The sequence below is a fragment of the Olea europaea genome, chromosome 8 (genome assembly GCF_002742605.1).
Source record: "Olea europaea var. sylvestris chromosome 8, O_europaea_v1, whole genome shotgun sequence".
Taxonomy (NCBI): domain Eukaryota; kingdom Viridiplantae; phylum Streptophyta; class Magnoliopsida; order Lamiales; family Oleaceae; genus Olea; species Olea europaea.
In genome coordinates, this window is record NC_036244.1 from 9,558,744 (window position 1) to 9,565,251 (window position 6,508).

At 32.6% G+C, this 6,508-nt stretch overlaps 1 long non-coding RNA gene across 1 annotated transcript; it reads left to right on the plus strand.

Annotated features, from left to right (window-relative positions):
* Positions 1 to 2,534: 2,534 nt before the first annotated feature.
* LOC111398752 lies at positions 2,535 to 5,908 on the plus strand. The gene is made up of 4 exons (XR_002703398.1): positions 2,535 to 2,792; positions 2,898 to 2,920; positions 3,128 to 4,115; positions 5,623 to 5,908. It is a non-coding gene; the product is annotated as an uncharacterized LOC111398752 (long non-coding RNA).
* Positions 5,909 to 6,508: the final 600 nt, after the last annotated feature.

Genomic DNA, 6,508 nt, shown 5'->3' on the forward strand with positions numbered 1-6,508 from the left:
TTAAGGAACTAGTATTTTATTTAGTTTTTAGAAATGGCTATCAAATGAATCCATATGGATGTGTCTGTTAAATACTAGACTGTGGTTCAATTGCTAAGTCATGCCGTAACACCTATTGTACCTAAATTGCCAACTCATATTATATCCCAGACAGTGACTCAGACAACTCTCCATGATATAATTGTCCCTATTAATCATTGGAAAAATCTGAGAAATTCAATGGGTTGAATTTCAAAATCTGAGAACAGATAATATTTTGTCTAATTAGCTTGAATCTTGCAAGGTTCATGATTGGGAAAGCTTCAAATTTTAATAAGGATGATAAAGATGTCCAAGCTATCAATGCACTTGATTGTTGGAAATATTCTGATTTCCGACACCACAATTATATCATGAAAAGTTTGGATGATTCACTATGCAAAGTTTATAGTACGATGAAAAAGGATAAGGAGTTATGGAAGTTTTAACACAAAAAATATAAAAATAAGGATATTGGCGCTAAGAAATATATTTGTAGCCGATTCCTAGATTATAAGATGGTGAACTTTAAAACTATGATCAGTCAAGTGAAGGAACTTTAAGTGATTCTACATAAGTTTCATGCCGAATAGATGTTTTTGAGTGAAAATTTCCAAGTAATTGATATTATTGAGAAACTACCTTCGACATGGAAATATTTCAAGAATTACTTTATGCGAAAGCAAAAGAAAATGAACGTTGAAAAATTGATTGTTAGAGTTCGAATTTAAGAAGAAACAAAAATTCTGAAAAACAGGTTCAATCCAGCTATAGCTAAAGCTAAGAAAAATGCTTCAACTGTGACGAAGAATATCATAGATCTATTTTGGATTGTAGATTTTCAAAGAAGAACAATAAGAAAGAAGTAAACATGGTTGATTATATGGCACATGATGCATCTAAAATGAGCCTCACAGTTGTAGTTTCTAAAGTGAATTAAATAGGTTCAAATTCAATAGAGTGGTGGATTAACACTGACTCTATGAGGCTTTGTGCTCTGATAAAGAGTTGTCATGTTCACTCGAAGCAACTGTGAATGGAAGACAGTTGTGAAGATGACTTCTGAAAAAGAGTTGACTCTTGACTTTGTGCTGATAGATCATAAATTCGAAAGAACCTTGTAACTGATTGATTATCTTTTGAATAACCATGGTTTCCATATTGTGTTTGAGTCAGAAAAAGTTATTTTATCCAATAGTAGAATGTTTGTTGGTAAGGGTTACGTATCTATTGAGTTGTTTTAAGTTTTATGTACTAGTTGTTAATTAGAAAATAAATAAAGCTAATTCTTCTGCTTATTTGTTTGAGTCTTCTAATTTGCGGCTAAAAGACTATGATATGTTTTAATTTTAATACTTTGCGTAGATTAGTTAACTTGAATTGCATGCTCGCATTCTATATTAATTCCAAAAATAAGTATAAAACTTCTATTGAGGAAGAATTGATAAGATCATCATTTCAATCTAATGAAATAAATATAGAATCACTTGATTTAATTCACAGTGATATATGGAATTTAAATCGTTATAAACAATAGGTTGTAATAAGTACTTCATCAGTTTTGTCAATGATAGCACAAAATATTATTATGTGCTTTAACATAAAAATAAGGACGAAATTTTAGAGATATTTGTTCTCTACAAGAATGAAGTTGAAAATTAACTCAATAAGAAAATTAAGATACTGAGAAGTAATCGATGTAATGAGTATTAAGTAACATTTGTTGAATCATGTGTACAATAGGTAATCACACATGAAAGCACATTACATCATTTACACCCAACAAAATGGTGTTGCTAAATAAAAAAGAAAAAGAAAAAGAAAAATGAATTGTACTTTAAAAGAAATGATGAGTGCAATGTTATTAAGTTCTAGGTTACCTCGTAATATGTGGGGAGAAGTTATGCTATCAACAAATTATATTTTAAATAAGTTGCTTCGAAAAAAAAAAGTCACTATGAGTTTCTGGATAGGAATAAAATATTCCTATGAATATTTACGAGTATGGTGATGTCTTACCAAAATAGATGCACATGCCAAGGAAATTGAAAATAGGCCCAAAAACTATAGATTACATCTTTATTAGTATTAGTATGCACATAATAGTAACAGTTATAGATTTCTTGCACATAAGTTTAAAATTCCAAATATGCGCTACAAGAAAAATGGCCTTTTACAACATTTAAATGGCAACATTCACAAATTGTATATTGCTAAAAGAGGTTTATTGCAACATTTAGCAAATGCATGTTGCCATTGGTTGAGAAAATTAAGATTCAGCAACGTTATTTGAGTGGTTGTTGCTAAAACCTCCTTTCGCAACGTTGTTGTTGGTTTGTTTTAGCAACGTTCAATGAACGTTGCGGTTAAGTATCTTTGGCAATGTTCATTAATTTCTTCATAGTAAATTGACTAGATTCAACGTTAAATATAAAATCATACAAAACCCGACCCGGACCCGACCCTGTTAGTTTGGTATAAAGTCAAACCGGCCCTAATTTCTTCCCCCTCTCTCACTCTCCCGCCCCTGTTTTCACTCTCCCCGCCAACCGACTCAGTTGAAGACATTCTTATGCCTTCAGGAATGGAGAAAACGGTAGATTTTGGGCAGTTCTTCAAGGAAGGCTATTGTAATAAGCCAGATATTCGGAAACCCCACCAAACAATCGAAGTTGAAAATAATCAGGAGGAAGGCAGTAGCAGTAATTCCAACGACAAGGAAAAAACCGAAGACGATGAATGGATTGGTGGTGTTTTCGAATTCTCCGAAGAAGGTAACAGTAGATTGAATTATAAAATGTCTCATTTCTCTTTTATTGTACTGTTTTTTGGTGTTGAGTTAATCTATCATGCAATTTTTATTTTTTTTTCAATTGCAGGTTAATTGCTTCTTGTGCATTAAGTGAGTCGAAATCACTGGATATATTTTTATTTATTTTTTATTTTAAATTTAGGATTATGTTGGTTTGAGACTGACAATATGTGAACTCGTTCGATTCGAATAAGAAATTTTTGGTTAGATAATTGTAATATCTAGTGTCGATTTCTTATATTTTCTTCCTGTTGGGTTTGCTTGCTGATTTGAATTTCTTTTTGCTGTTCAACTCAGGTTATTAAAAGAGATGGAGGATTTATGGGCTGGGTTTTGTGGAGCATATAATTGTTCAGACGGTAATGGAATGGGGTGTGGTGATGATTTAGCATTTAAATCTCTCCCTTTATGTGTATTAATCATTCATTGACAGTTTGTTGTGATGTTCTGCTCTTATTCATGCTCCTGTTCAATATGTTCTACAAAACATCGTTAAAATCTCAGAAGACGATTGCCTCGGTTTTTGGCATATCAAATTTGCGGCTAATTTCAGAAATTTATAATGGTCTCCTAGGATTGATTTATTTGTCTTTGGGAATTTGGATTTTAGAAGAAAGGTTGAGGAACACTCGAACTCTTCTACCTCTACATTGGTGGCCCATGTTCTTGCTTCATGGACTAATATGGTTGTTAGTTAGTTTAACTGTGAGCCTTAGGGGACAGTATTTTTCAAGAGTTCCTCTGAGACTGTTATCCATTCTAGCTTTCATATTTGCCGAAATTACTTGTGCTGCATCCATTTTATTGCTGTTATTAGAAAGAAGCTGTTGATTAAGATAGTTTTAGATGTTCTGTCTTTAGTTGGATCTAGTTTGTTGTTGTTTTGTACTTATACAAGCTACAGATATGAAGATAATGATGAAAATGATCTTTACGCTCCACTGGTTGGTGCTGAAAATGGCGCCTGTAAAACTCATTCCGTCAGTGATGTCACTCTATTTGCAAAAGCCGGATTTTTCAGTAAACTGTCATTTTGGTGGTTGAATCCACTGATGAAAAGGGGAAGGGAGAAAACTCTTGCGGACGAGGATATACCGAAGTTGGGCAAGGATGATCGAGCACAGTGGGCGAGGATGATCGAGCACAGTCGTCTTACTTGCTATTCACAGAGATTTTTAACAGACAAAAACATACCAATCCATCAGTCGAACCCTCAATCTTAAAGACTATCCTTATATGCTACTGGAAAGAGATCTTCGTGTCTGGGTTTTTTGCACTGCTAAAGGTAATTACTCTTTCTGCTGGTCCACTTCTTCTTAATGCCTTCATCAATGTTGTGTTATTTGTCTTCATATACATACAAAAATTCATAAATGTAACTTTATGGATTTATTTTTATATTCTTCCTTTTAAATCTGTCGAATCTAATATCATATATGATGAATATTTTCTGTAGAACTTTGAAAATTGAGAAAGGAAATCCTAGGGGCTGTATGCTATTATTTACACGGAGATATTGGTCATTAATGATGGGAAGGGATTATTCTTATTCATATAGTATGGATTGGAGAGGGCAGATGTCTATTCTGATTCCAATGTGTCACTGAACTGTGTATTCGATTTATATGCAAATGGCATTTGATTTATATACACATGGACCAATGACCATGTTTATATAGGTAACAGAGCAAATTGTGAAGGGTAAAATATTTGTCTGTTCTTGGAATTACAGACGCAATTGCTCGAAAATGGTAGTTGACTTTTAAATTTTTAGTGTAAATTGTACATGGGGTTTCGAACTTCTGAAGGTCATGACAATGGGATCTCAATATTTTTATTTTAAACTTGGAGTTCAAGCCTTTCAAACATTTGCACCAGAGGTCATTTTTTCGGAAATCATACAGTTGAGAAGTCAATTTTTTAGAAAAATGATGATTTTATCCCTAGTTTGGTTTAAAATATAATCCATTTCTTTCCTGATTAAATAGGGAGATTTTATCATGGTTTTTCTAAAATGGAAAAAATGAATGGATGTTGCCAAGGTTATTATTGCTGACAAGGTGGTGGTGGTGGTTAGGTAACGATGTAAATGGCCAAGTTTTTGGTAGGGTCTAGTAAGGTAGTGTAGGTATTGATGAAGACTAATTGTTTTCCCAATTTTATAACAAGTACAGAAAAAATTTGACAGAATTCTTAAAGAAAGACACTTGTAGTGTTTCATTGATTTTTTACACAACCAACATAGATAATGAACCATTCAAATGCTGTTGACGCAACACTTGCATCATTTTTATCAATAGTTCTCTGTATCAATGGAATTATTCTTGTTTTCCCTTTCCCTGTAGCTATTTTTTGAATTAGTAACAATTCATGATGCTAGCCATGATATGAAATTTATCAGCAAGAATTTTGACTTTCATTTTATGTTCTAGTGTTTTCGTAGTAGATGTTATATTGAACTTAGTAATATTTGCGCGAGTTGTCATACCTGTCTTTAGTGAGAAAGCTTTTCTGATTATTGCTTTGTTTCTTTCTTTTCTTTTTCTTGTGACATCATGATCAAATTGTTTTTGGAGTAGATTGCTTGAAGTATGATTGGTAACATATTGGCTGTGAATTTTCATGTTCTCTTTAAGTACAAGCATCATCAGTCTATGGACCAATTTTAGTCTTGACCAATGCATTCATAAAAATATATTACATATTCTACGCTTTCAGCCAGTTTATGTTTTGTCCAGCCTTTAACTTATTTCAATAGATAATTAAATCTCTATTGTATTATCTGAACTCAGATTCAAACTTGTTCCGAGTTTTTTGAGGACAAGCTTCTCTGTGGCGATTATGAAGGTTGAATTTACCCATTGCATTCAAAAGATAGGTGCAGGCCAAGAAGAAAGTAACGGGAAGGATTTTTTAGAGCTATCCAATCCAACGGTTTGAAGACAACAAGTTGTAAATTATCTTTTTTTATACAATAATTTTCTGTTGTTTAAGAGGAGTGTAAGATGATTTTTATTTGATGGGCAATATGTAATTCAAAATTTTTCTTTGATTTATTACAATGATGTGTTTTGATTATTTGGTATGGATTAATAAAAGGGTAATTAGCACAAAACATCCCTACCTTTCGATGTTTTTGTGGAAAACATCCCTACCTTTCATTTTTTGGCGGATTACACCCTTACCTTTACCTTTTTTTTCGCAAAACGTCCTTCTGTTAACTCTCCGTTAAATCAAAAAGGTAATTAGCACAAAAGGTCCCTACCTTTCAAAGTTATTGTGCAAAACGTCCCTACCTTTTATTTTTTAGCATAATTAGCAGAAAAGGTCCCTACTTTTCAATATTATTGTACAAAACGTCCCTACCTTTCATTTTTAGCATTTTTACTCCTATATTTCACCTTTCATTGCGCAAAAGGTTCTTTTCATCCATTTTTTCAATAAAATGACGATTTTACCCTCCTATTGAAATAAAACAAAAAGAAAAGAAAAAAAATAATTAATTAATTGCAATCATAGTTCTAAATCTTTCAAAACATTACAGATAAATCCTAAATTCTCCACTACCGCCACTTTCACAACCCCACCAAGCCATCACCTATAGATCTATATAGCACCACTTTTAAATTAGAAGCTACTTGGAAGTTGTGAACTCTTCAGAAGGAATTCAATTGAAAG